Here is a 14,413-nt window from a genome sequence, read left to right on the forward strand (position 1 = left end):
TGCTTGCTTATTGCCTTGCACTTGAATAAAAGTGGGGTCTTAGCTCCTTCCTCCCCTAAAACTCCCAAGTATTCATGAAAGTCTCTGGGATATTTTATATATCTGTGACCAGCACCTCATGTTCTTCCACCGTGAAATAACAGGTGATATTTATTGCCTAACTAGCAACTTGTGGCAGGCACTTTGCAGTGGCTTCTGCTGCTGAGATGAGCCTGGGGGTTCGTTTCCCATTCAGGGTCCTGTCTCCTGATACTAACTAAAATGGAAAACTCTTTTTGCTAAATGGCTGTATTTTCTTTTATTTCTTATTGTTTAAACCAATCTCAGTAGCAACACAGAAAATATCTCTCTCCAAATATGAGACCAATGTCATCTCAAGATGCCAAAGATTTGTGAACTGCATGTTCTCTCAGTGTTGTACTTCCCCAAACTGCCCTTTCTGTTTCAGTTCCTCACTTCTGTACATATGAGTCAAATCTGTTTCCTGTCTGGGTGAGATCATATTATTATTATTATTTTTTATCTCATCAACTTCCTGGTTCTTCTTCCAGGTTCTTTAGAGAAACTTTTTCTCTTATTAGGTTGAAACATCATCTCATGAATTCAGCAGATAAAACCAAATTCTTAAGGCTAGACTATTCTATTCATCTGTCTGGGAACCTGGATATCTGTAGTTACAAGAAGGTAAAGAGAGGTAGTATTTTGGAGGACCCGTTATATGTTTTTATCTCATCGCATGCTTATAATAGCCCTGTGAATTAGCTTGCAGTCCTGGATTTTGTCTGTTGACTACATTCTCAATTTGTTCTCATTCCTTCTGGATGTTCCTCTTTATTGCAGGGGCCACGAACCTTGGAACTATATTTCCTAGACTCTCACCTTCTTGCTGTCAGGTGTTGGGTGTAGTTTAGGTTTTACCACTGAGATTTTCTTACGAAAGATCTGAAAAGTGAAAGGATGCAGAAATGTCTTTTTCTCTTTCAGTGGTGGCAGCTGATGAGTAGACTTCTGCAGACTTGGATTTTACTGTAGCTGAACTCAGTGTTCCACTGCATATTTTCCAGCTTTGGTGCTGTGGACACTTGTGAAGTTGGTGGCTATGCCAGAAGGTTTTCTTTTTTTTTTACCTCTGGATGGCAGCAGCAGTGTTCTGATCTTTCACAACTGCAGTTATCATGACTTGAAATCTAATAGAAACCCTATGACTTCTGTTCATCCAACCCTTCTAACTAGTATGTAAGCATCAACTTCCTTGTAATAAATTCCTTTCAATATGGAAATACTTAGAGGAGTTTCTGTCTTATGTCATTGGGCCCTAAAAGACATTGTATTATTTTTATGCTATTAAATATGATAAAGTGATAAAACTAGTACATCATAGAAACACAATTTACCACTGACTAAATTTTAAAAAGTTACAATGTTATATTGATTTCTTAAAACCCTTACATGTGTCTGGAATGTATCAGACACTCAACAAATTAAAGTTTTAACACGCTATAACCCATTCTCTCCTATCATGTCAGTCTCATTTGTGATCATCCTTTATTCATATTTTGCACATATTACAGGTAAGCTTTTTCATTTTCTTGAGCTTAATTTAGAAGATTATTTTTTCATGAATCTATTTAATTTGTCTACAAAAAATTTTTAGACTTGGATAAATATATATACCATGTATTTGCTAATCTAATGTTAATTGCTAAAGTTTTATCAATCAGTAGCTAGCATTAATCTAACTGAATTACATTCATTGTTATTTTTAACATAATCATGCTATTCTTTTATTTTTATTTCCTCTTCAGATGGGTCACATTTTTCTATCTTTTTTATGTTAAATAAATTCAGATTATACCCTGAACATTATGAATGTTATATTGTGGAGACTCTGGATTCTGTTATTGTCTTTGAAAGAGTGTTAATTTTTTGTTTAGCAGGCAGTGAACTTCAATAGACAAAATCTTGTCTCTTGGGTGATAGTTCAAATCTCAGCACAGTTATTCTATCTTTATCTGGGCTGTACTGAATCTGCATATGAATGTGTACTTAGAAATCAGCCAGAAATTTTTCATACAGAATTTACGGCTTCCTGTCTTTGTCAACCCCTCTTCCAAGATTCCCCTACTGCTTTTCAGAACTCTGTCCTTCAGTTTTTCAGGCCACAAAAATGGGGATTTTCTATAGGAGCTGAAGCTACCATCCACAGCATCAATTCCAGTCTGTCCTCTGTACAGACTGAAAGTCACTAGGAAACTTGTTTTATGCTTTTTGCTCCTTCTGGAATTGACTTTCCTAAAGAATCTGTCGCTTTTGTTCACTATCCAGGGCCTTCAGATAATTGTTTTTTGTGTTTTGTCGAAGTTTATAGTTTTTACCTGTGGGAGGACTGGTTTTGTAGGAGCTTAGCTAGTCATATTAGAAGGGAAACTTTATTATTTCCAAGCAATAGAAGTTTATTTATTGCTCATATGAAGTCTTAAATAGTGATTCTTAATAAGCACCCATACGTGTGGTTGTTCAGTGTCTTCACTCCTTCCATCTTGTGGTTCTGTCCCTCTCAGGAGCTACAGAAGAAAAAGACTGTGAAGCATGCCACATGGGAAGTTTCTATGGCCAGGCTGGAGGGAAAGCACACACCATTTCCACTTATATTTCATTGAATAGAAGTCATTCTCCTGACCACATCTAATTTCAGTGGAGCTTGAGAAAGGTATTCTAGCTCTGGTCCAGGAAGAAGAAATGAGTTTTGTAATCAGCTAGCAGCCTCTGACACACAGAGTTTTAATCATACTTTTAGCAGAATTATTACAAATTGCATCTTCGGAAAAAATTTTAATATGTTCAAAATATCTTTCTTCAATATACATTAAGGATCCCCTGAACTGTGAATAATATCTTCTCATTAGCTTTATCTCATAACATTATCTGAAATATACTTCTATGGAAATATTATTCATGTTGCAACATGACTGTCACACACATCTATGAGTTCATTTAAAAACATTATTGAAAACCTCCTATAGCCAAGATTTACAAGATACAGTCACTATGGTAGAAGACTTTATAGTCATTAACTCAGGAAAAGAAGGATAACAAAGTCAAATCAGCCAAATTACCACCATAGTACAATTTGCTTTGCATATTATGTACTTAAATATATAAAGTCATTACTCAGTTCTATTTATAACAGTCTAGAAGAATATTTTTCACTGACTTCCTTTTATGAATATGAAGAACATTAAAGTGACAAAAAAGATGGACTATCAAGATAGAGCTCACTAACTTACTGTGGGTCAAAAGAGCAAGTCTCATATTGGAATATGATGCTAGACATAAAAGGATAAGAGCGAGAAACTACACCGATATCTATCTTATAGAAAATGTAGTGACAGAACTCTGTACTTCAGCAGCTTTATTTCTGAGACAGAGTCAGGTGTTTTTTTGGGTAATAGACACAGTGGATTGCTTCCTGTAATCCTCTCCTGCTCTCATCTTTTAAAATTGGAGTGTTTTATTTCTATTCAGAGAAATGGAGAACTAGCATTGCTTCTGGATCTTTACACCTTCAGTACCCTGAAGTAAGTCTGAGATGTGCTGGCAGGTGAGTTGAGGTCAATGAGCCTGTCATTTTCTCTCTGAAGAAAGGAAGAAACTATACTTGTCTATGTCATGGTTTTTCTTTTCTTTTTTTTTTTTTTTTTTTTTTTTTTTTTTTTTTTTTTTTTTTTTTTTTTTTTTTTTTTTTTTTTTTTTTTTTTTTTTTTTTTTTTTTGCAGTAGTTTGCTAAGCAACTGTGAGCATAGCAGTTGGAGAAACTAGGAAGGAAGTGGTAATTGCTGTACATTATCCACTCTTCTTGCTTCTTCTTTGTTTCTAGATTATGATCTCACAATTTGTTTCTAGGGAAATTGGATTTCAAAAAGCCGAGGAAGAAAGCATGTGGTTCTACAGGGATTTTCTTTAGTGTTTTGGGCACAAAAAATAGGGGCTACTGGAAATATCCAAGACACATGGAGCCAGGCACTACATAATATCCATAACTATGTACTAAAGTTCTATTTTCAATCAACTTAGGACGTAGGAAAAATGTCTAAGCATTAGGTATGAGGGAGAGAGATGGTAATAATAAGCTTTTCTTTTACCCCCTTTCACAATCTTACTGAGCCTGTGGTCAGCTTTACTCAAGCTTTCAGAGGTCCAAGCTCTATACGCATCATTGCATTGTGTTTTCTTTTGCCATGTAGTAACTCAGCAAGTTCATCTCAGCTTTGTATGTAAGGTAGGTGTAGTGAACTATAAAACAAACAACTATACTACTGTTTTATCTATACCTCCATGCACCAGCACTGCCTCGTTGAAGCAAAGTCTATAACAGAATTCTCCTGGGATACCTGGTTGATTGCACAGAAGTACGGTGATCAAGCATGAGACTGACAAAGGACAATGTTCATTTCTAAAAGGAGTCAGGGATACACCAGTGTATGATAAACCAGGTAGCTCTTCAATTTCATAACTAAGATGCTTTCTGAGTTATGTGTCTCATGGCAGTTAGAGAATATATTATCTACCATTCACTGAGAAGCCTATGGAAAACATTTGGAGTTATTTTTATTTCTTCATGTGCAATAGGATCAAGTACCCACCAGATGGAGGAAAATACTAGTCATTGTTTTCCACCTGATTATCTATTGTACTTGCAATTATTCATTGTACCTTTTCATATTTGTTAGCTATACATAAGAGGCATATTATTTTAGAAAAGTATACATTTTAATTACCTTAATCATATATATTCCTCTAAAGTATATCGATGTCAGACTCTGGAGTAATGCCTAGAGTCTTGTCCATAATACATATTGCTGACTTCTTTTATTTTCATCCAATGACACAAGACAAGGCTATTTGCAGACTCTTAGCAATTTTGATTTTCTGATATACTCGTATTATTCAACGGATGACATTGAATCAACCAGAGAAGACATTTACTGGAATTTGATTCCAATCTTCATTTTTGTTTCTTATGACAATTTTGTTTGTTCAATTATTCTCTTTTTAAAATGAAAGGCTTCTTTTTATTATGTTTAATGTGTATTGTGTTGACAGAACTATTAGGAGTGAACAAGAGTAGAGCTATTTTCCTTTCAAGTTTTTTTTGCCCATTTACTTCTTTTTAGTTTAATTTAATTTTTTAATTTGTTAATTGAGACATATTGATTGCACATATTTACGGGGTGCACAGTTATACCTCAATGCATGTAAACAATGTGAAGTCTCATATTTGAGATTGTAAGATTCTTTGTGCATAGAAAGAAATTAAATAATTGTTCCATCTCCAACTATGGCTAGACGATTACTTCATCTGCACCTTACTTGCAGGCTGTCAGGACAATAACACATTGATACTCCTATATTTTAGACCCTTTTCTGTTTGGGGGGGAGAGTTTTACTTAGGAACTATTTGTTTCAAGACAGTAAATAAAACTTACTGTGTATAGGTGTTATGCAGTACGGCCTTTTTTTTTTTCTTTTTTACCTCAGAAATTGGATAGAAAGAATAACTGTTGGTCAAACCAAACACACAAAAACAAACAAATACATCTCTATACACACATACACACATCCTGGAAGTGTTTGTAGAAAGCACTCATCTGAGTTGTGGTTGAGCCGCTGAGGTTTTTCTATTATTTTGTCAGAGAGGACTGAGCGGTTAAAGAGTTACAGGTTACTAGGATTTTTTTTTTCTTGCCCACTGTCTACACCAACATTTCCTGAAATCACTATCAAGCCTTTACCCAGGAAATCTAATATTTGGGTATTGCCACAAGTCATTAGAGCTGTTCCTCAGATATTTAAGGCGTTCCTTCTAGTTTCATAATAGTTTTATTCTAGTTCATTCTAGTTTCAAGGGTCATTCCTTCCCCCTGGAGTTAGTTGTGGTCAAATGAATTTCTTTGGCTTATAAAATGATAGTGGAAATAATGTGCTTTTTCTGGGTGGAATATTTAAGAGCCACTGTGCAATTTATCATTTATCCCTTTCCTTCTGCTTTTTTCTGTTGGTGGCTACTTCATCAGGCTGGATCCTAGAGAAAGATGTGGAGCAAAATCTCTAGACAATATATAAAGGACAAACCATGAGATAGGTAGATAGATAGATAGATAGATAGATAGATAGATAGATAGATAGATAGGTTGATAGATAGATAGATAGATAGATAGATAGATAGATAGATAGATAGATAGATGGGTAGATAGATATAGAGAGAATTTCCAAGTAGTTTCCTGGACTAATATGAGGTTGGCCTATATTACAGCTGGAATTTAGAAAGGATTTTTTGGCAGTGGGTTGGGGAGGGCTTGTAAAGCTTTAAAATACAAAATAGAGCTCTAACAGTTAGAGACATTGTAATACTATCAAAGATAAGAATGTGATTTTGTTTAAAACTTGAAGTTCAGAGGCTTAGAACAGTATAGACAAAATTTGTAACATATCTTGCCTGATATACCATCAATGTGGGGAGCGGGATATTTTGGGCATCTTTATCTGAAACTCAAAAGAAATTTTCCCAGAGAAATGTCAGTTAAATAATAAACAATATGGTATACTAGAAAAAGTACAGAACTTGGAACTGAAGAGTGTTTGTTTTAGTTTTAGCCTAGTTACCTACTTTAGATAAATTGATTTGCTTTAATTATTCCACATACCTATCTGTCATGGTGGTCATAAACAGCAAATGAGGTGATGTCCAGGAAGTAATTTAACTTTATAACTCACATAAAATTTAAGATGTAGTTATAGATTTTTAGTTACTTTATGTATGGTATAATTAAAATATTATTTCTATGGTCTTATTTCTAAACAATTGACCAACAAATTGTGAATTAAATTAAGATTGGTTCATGCTGGTGTGCTTACAAAATTGTAAATTAAATAACATTAACTGTTGTTATTATTAAGCACACTAACAGCTCCCTGAAAATAGAATCCATTTTCCTATTCATGTTCCTATTATCCACACTACGTATAGTTGATGCTCAATAAAGATAGTAGCGTAAAAAAGATACACATGTATATGTACAAAAATATTGTCTAGGAAACTAAATCAGTGTTCCAGAATAATATTTAAGAATAAAATGTCAGTGAAAAAGGGTTGATTTTTGAATAAGTGGAATTTGGATTATTGGATAATTATTTGAAAACAAATAAGGGTCAATTGTTATAAAGCAATTTAAAATAATCATTTGATGAATTAACAATGTAAATATAAAAAAAATTAAATCCTAAAAGAACTAACAGAGAGTATAAGGATTCTATGACATTGGAGTGAACAAGGTATTTTGAAGAATGCCCCTGAAATTTAAAAGCAATTAACATATCAATATAATTTGACTAAATAAAATTGTAACATATGTATGGTAAATTAATCATAAAAAATTCAAAATACAAATTATTAAGTGGGAAAATTTTTGCAAGATTTGGAATGATTAATGAGGTATTAGTCTTGATATTTATTCATAACTTTAAGGTCAGTAAGAAAAAGATAAGTCTCTAATGAAAATTTGTCAGAGAACATTGTATTCATCAGCTTTGTTTGCTAAAGTAGCAAAAAATCCTAAAATCTTATGGCTTACCACAACATGTTACATTTGAACTGCAGGTCCCTGTGGGCTACCTGCAGGTGTATTCTGTGTCATTTCATCCCAGGATTCAAACTTAAGAAGCATCTCCCATTTAGAATATGCCACTCTTGTCACAGAAGAAAAAGAGTAAGAGTGGTAATAGAAGCATGCCATGGCTTTTTAAAAAGCTTCTGCTCATGTGTGAAGGATATTATGTTTGTTCACGTGGTAGGAGATAATCCCATCTCAATGCCAACAAGGCAAGGATGCATACTTTCTGCAAGGGGCCCTGAAATTCTTTTGGTATTAGGTGTGGCTGTATAATCCACATACAAAGAAGAGGAGCAAATATTTGAGACCAATAATATAATTTATCACCAGAGATACTGACAATTCATAACAGTGTAAATAAGAATTAGCCACTAACATACACATGTTCAGCCCAAGTAGGAAAAAATACAAATTGATAATATAATGGTAATTCCTGGTGAAGATCAGAAAAAATGATTTTAACTTTCTGATGATGATTTGATCATAAATATAAGAACCTTTACTCTCAGCGTGCCTTTGATCAGAAGTTAAGACTGTAAGAAAATAAATTTAAAAAATTACTATGAGGAGACTTATCACAATATAGCTCATAAAATTACCACAGTAGACATTGTCTCAATGTCTCATGGAATTGTTGTGAATTGCTGAAATAAATTATAGCACATGATATGTAATAAAACATTATAGTGCCATTAAGAATTACAGTCTGAAATTCTATTTATGATGTCAGTAAAGTCAGTTAAGATCCTCAGTCCATTTTGTGAAGTAAGATGCCTTAATTGATGTACCCATTATATTATCTGGGGTTATTTCCAGTTACTTGAATAATAAATGACTTCTTTGAGCCAATGTTCAGTTTTCTAATTATTTTACAATTAACAGACATTGTGTGTAATTAAAATATTTTTTAAAATTGGACCTCTTGCAAACACATAAATCTTAGTAGACATTGCCTACACAGGACAGAATATTTTGTCTCTGTGTTTAAATGTAAAGGAAAGACAAGTTAAAAACAGTTATCAAAGCTGGCTACTCTGGATAACCCCTAGCACAGCTTTGTGGACTGAAGCATTTTCAGAGATTTCAAACACACACACTGTGCACATTCACTTGCTCTCTGTCAGAGCCTTCTGTGTCCTGCAATTTTAAACTCTAAAAATACTCAGTGGTGAAATATTGATTTTCTCTCTAATTTCTGCTCAGACTGTAGTTGGATGCCTGGTAAGGATTCCATTCTGAGATCAGTACTTGACCCTGCACTTTGTTCTTTAGTAAAGAAACACATTGTATCTTTATACTTTCACCTCAGGTAGTCTTATGTCATTTTTTTTTTTTTTTGCTATGAAAACATTCGCTACAGTACTTAAAAAGGAGGATTGTTATTTTACTTTAAAATCAGCTAACGATAAAATATCGATGCTGCTTACAGGTTTTCTAAGAAGGCAAACACATGTTAACAGTAGGGCAGTAATAATATTTATTATTTACCAGTATTTATTTATTCATAAGTAGATTGCCATGGACTAAACTAAACAATGTTTATAAACTTGTAAAATTTCTTTTGAATATTAGTTGTAATGAGTGAGTAAACTTTAATGTCCTCCAAAGCAGGAAGATTTATTTGCTCATTTCTTAAATTCACGCATTGTATTTAACATATAGTTGGTGCATTATAGAAGAGAATAGAAGGATGAAGGAACAAACACAAGCATATGTAAGAATTTACAATATCATTCTTTTTAGCTAATTTATTTTTAACTGTTTTATAAATGTGTTTTCTTAATAAATATTTACTAAACAGCTCTTGTATCTCAGGCATTTTTCTATTCTCTAGGGTTATAAAATTGAACAAACATTTTAAATTCACTGAGCTTATATTTTAGTGGACGGATAGAAGATAAATTCAATGCTTTTTAAATCAGTGGAAAAAAATTATCAATGAATAAATGATATTGGGTCAATTTGGATATACCAAACCCAATGCCAATGAGGCAGGGATGCATTCTGTCGGAGACTTTTAAAAGTCATGTGGCATTGGGTGACACAATTTAGGGCAAAATAAGTTTCTGAAAGATTAAAACCTTAAAAATCTTTACGGAATCACTGTTCTAACAATTTTGACTGAAGATCAGATTACGTAAAGTAAATCTTGATTTTCTTCAGAGGCATTCTAAGATAGCATAAAAGCTGTATTCTTCAGTGATAAGAAAGGGGTTAAAAGTACCCGTTTTATGGCATGAGGAGGATTGCAACACACCAGCTACAGGAAGCCTGCTTCAGTTAGTATCTACTGACACTTTGTCCTCATTGAATTTTCTGCTCTTTGCAGTTATATCTTGGTAAATATAAGTAAACAATTAATGCATCCATCTCAATCCTTCCTGCTAGTGACACACCGAGGCTTCTTCTGGATCAAAATATTTCTCTGAAGCTGAAATTTCTTGATTCCACATTTGTAACTGTGAAATTTTCATGATTTCTTCTTTGCTCTGAGTTTCTATGATGTATATTAGAGATGGATTGAACTTTATTTAACATATCTAAGTTGATGATGTGTGTCTTATGGGGTCTAGAGAAAATTAGGAGAACTTGATGTCTAAAGAGGTATTTTACTCTTAAAATTAATTATAAATGAAAATTTACCTCATGTGACAATAGTAAGTTTTGTATTTCATAAATTATTAAATTCGAAATTATATTGATTCATTTTCTTTAAGTATTATATTTTCAATTCCTATTAATTGCAGTGAGTCTGTAGATCTTAAGTAGAACTGAAAACAATACTAGATGTGGAATTAGAAATTTCTATGGACTTTGTATTATAGTATTATACAGTGACAAATAAATTTTTTAAGTGGTATAAATATCAGTTTAACTTAGCTAGACTTTCAGAGAGATAGGAGTATAAGCAAATAGTCAAAACTGAACATAAAATACAAAAAAGGGGGAAATATTCAAAATAGTTTGCTGTTTAATTTTATCTCTAATAGTAGAAAAAGTGGTATTTCAAGCTCATTATTTGTAGATTAAAATACAGGAGTGTTACAAACATTTTCTAAAGTAAATATTTTGAAATTTTGTTTGTTTTTAGATTTTTCTACTTTTATTAATGAGAGACTACCATGAAATCTCTTTAAAAATTGCATCTATTTGTAGATACTTTATACATTTCAATAGAAATTATTTAGGATAATATCTAAGCCTAAATATGTCATCTACTGAGTATCTTCTTAATAACATCTTCTAAAAGTTACAGATTTTAAATAATAACAAACTAAGAATTGCAATGACTGCTATGGCTACAGCAATTATTTTTGCTCTGTGTGTGTGTGTGTGTGTGTGTGTGTGTGTGTGTGTGTGTGTATAAGAGAGTTACCCATTATCAGAATCAGGAAATTCTGTTATATTATTATAGTGTTTAAAAACACACAACATTTTAATGAATCAATTTTGAATTTCATTGAATAATGTTTTTTTCTGCATGTGTTGAGAAGATGTTATTTTTCCTTTTTTTCTCCTGTTAACGTAGTCAATGACATTGGTTGATTTCCCAAATAAACTCTGCTGGGTCTTGCAGCATCATTACTTTCTATTCTGGAAGATTTAGTTTACTGTACGATTTTTGCTTCTATATTAGTACAAGAATTTGGCATGTATTTTTTTCTTTCTTATAAATGCCATGTCATGTTTTATTATTGGAGTTAAACTGATTTTATCAAATATATTGATCCCTCTTTGAAAAGAGCATTTTTGTGCAAGATTTTAAATTATGAATGCACCAAAAAATATATTAGCTAGTCCTATTTTATTTTAATTCCTGTGTCAGTTTTTAAATTTCTCTTAAAGAAATTTTTATATTTCATATTATTTTAAAATTAGCTTGATTTAATCATGTCACATGTGTACATATATCAAAAATCACACATTGCCCCACAATTATATGCAATTATGATTTGTCAATTAAAAATAATACTAATAAAAACGATTGGGTTTTATGTAAAATGTTTCTTCTTATTTTTTCTCCGAATCATGGGATTTCATTGTGCCTGTCTATTATGCTTTGATATGAACCAATGTTTATTAAAAAGTCTGGAAAAGGGCTTGACAGCCTAGTTTTGGAAATAGTGAAAGGATTTTTTTTTTTATTCTAAGGTAGAAGTGGACATAGAATGAAGTAGAGGCTTTAAGCAAAAGAGGTGAGAAGCCTCAACCTTTCTTCTTGCCATTAACAGTGTGCTTTGGGTGAGTTGTTATCTTCATGGATAACTGTGGGGATAGAGTAAGAAGCTGGAATTAATAGGAGATCAAAGAATTGCTCCATCAGGGATTTGCTTATGAAGCCAGGAGCAAACTGTGTAATGCAGATTTTCAGGAAGTTCTGTAACAGGGCTGCTCCCTTCCTCCTCCACATCTATTCAGTTCAAAGTGACAAACTTCTACTCAGCACTAACCACGTCCTAAATATTTCTAGGAACTGAAGTATAAAGACAAATAAGATGCAGTTGCAATTCCTGAGATTTTTGTTGTTAATGAGTAAAAAACCACAAATAAATGTTTTGAAATGAAATAAAAGAGCATGTGGAGTCAGGCAATTGCCAGACACAAAGTAAGGCCTGGGACACAACCAGACTTGTAATATAAAGGAGGTGGTGGCAAAAAGTACTAAATACTAAGAACTAAAAACTAAGTAGATAATAAGAACAAAGAAAACACTTGTTTGTTATATCTTAAAAATGATGGAGGGGAGATTGGGGAGATGTTTGTCAAAGGGTACAAAATTTCAGTTAGAGGAGTAAGTTCAGGAGATCTATTACACAACATGGGGATTATAGTTAATAACAGTGAATTGTGTACTTAAAAATTGCAAAGAGAGCAGATTTTTAGTGTTCTCACCACAAATAAATAAGTATGTGAGGTAATGCATATGTTAATTAGCCTGATTTAGCCATAAAATGTGTACATATTTCAAAACATATTGTACATCATAAACATAAAATTTTGGTCAAAAAACAAATTTTAAGAAGAAAGTGGAAAATGTAATGAAGATTTTTTTTCCAATAGTGCAACTTTCACATCCAAGCTAAAGTGTTAGCAAAATTTTACATATTATATTTGGAGGATAATGTTTATATAAAAACGTACTAATAGTTTTGTAACTTTCAGTATATTTTATGCTCTAAAGCCTTGTAAAGTATGTTAAATGTTTTTCCAAAAAACAATAATCGAGTGTCTTGTGCTAGGCACTTATTCATATAAAGTGACATGTAGGTAAAATTCTATGACTTTTCTTCTTTATAGGTAATATTTTGATGAGAGAAGGTGCATAGCAAGCACTTCCTATTTATATAAAGGAAACTAGAGCTTTAAGATTTCTAATGCTAATGGAGGAAAATTTGACTGAGCTAAATATGTTGAAAATTCAGCCTTGACAGCTGGGGAAAAGATAAATGAAATCCAATTTTGCTGCTTGACTCGCTATTTAAGTTCCTGCTTGGGATTGAGATAGGCCTTGAAGTCATCACCTCTTATAGATCACCTGCCCTACTCCTAGATGCTTCAGCATAGGAAATTGACCCCAGAATAGATGAGTTATAAGGAACAATACACGTTGTATGTATTGTAAATGCCATGAAATTATACCAGAAAATTCAAAAAGCAATGAATTTAGAAAAAAATTAAGTACACGGATCATTTTAGAAACCCTAGAAGTTAATAATAGTGCAGTTCCATTGGGAACGTTATGAAATTGAAAGCCCTAAATATAACTTTTTGAGCAACTGCTCAGAAATCTGACTTTTAAAAATTGTCACAGAACAGAGATCTGTATTGGGAATCATATGATGATGCATATGCCAAAAGAATAAGAGAGTTGTTTTGTGTAATTTTTTTCTTCTGGATTGAATATCACAGAAGTTGGGGTCTTGGTTTTCTATGTAAGTACATACAACTCATTTTTGATCCTTAAATACTAAGTGAATGATGCAAATTTATGTTCTACTAATGAATTAAACATGATAATACAATTTTATTCCAAATTTCTAAGAGTATCTATATTAATTGAACACATACATACTATGTACAAGGCATTAAGGGAAATAAATAGATGTAGAGTACACAGGATCTGCTCTTAAGGAATTTTAATCTAGTGTAAGACAGAAGGCAGACATTTAAAAAAAGACAAAACACATTCCAAGTAATAAATTACAAACTGTCAGTGAGTGGTAAAATCATACTAAGGCACTCAGAAAGTCTACTATTTCCGGCTCTGTTAGTTAGGGGACTTCAATCAGGTTATGAAAGCAATTATATTTGAACTGTCTCTTGAAGAATGGTTGAGGTTTGAATATATGTAAATTAGTACAAAACTTTTCCACAAAGGAGTACTATTCTTAGTAAATGTGTAGAGAGGAAAGCACGATTACATAGACTGGGTGGGCTACAGATGATGTTTCATGAACGACAATTATGGGAAAAACTGTTAAGGGAGGTTGGGACCCTGTTTGTAATGGGCACTATAACCTGTGCCAAGAACGTAGACTCTAATAATCATAAATATCATAAGGCTTCTTTATAATTAGCAAGGGAGTTATATGATAGAAGCAGTGCTCTAATAGTCCTGAAAAGATTGCAGAGGGGAGCAATGATGCAAGAAAGGCCAGAAAGATGCTGTTAGAAGTGTCTAGACACCACGTCTCAAGGTAAAGGAAATGGGGACAAGGGACTAGTTAGATCTATTTGTATGA

The sequence above is a fragment of the Galeopterus variegatus genome, unplaced genomic scaffold, assembly GCF_000696425.1.
Source record: "Galeopterus variegatus unplaced genomic scaffold, G_variegatus-3.0.2 Scaffold1393, whole genome shotgun sequence".
In the NCBI taxonomy this organism is placed as follows: Eukaryota; Metazoa; Chordata; class Mammalia; order Dermoptera; family Cynocephalidae; genus Galeopterus; species Galeopterus variegatus.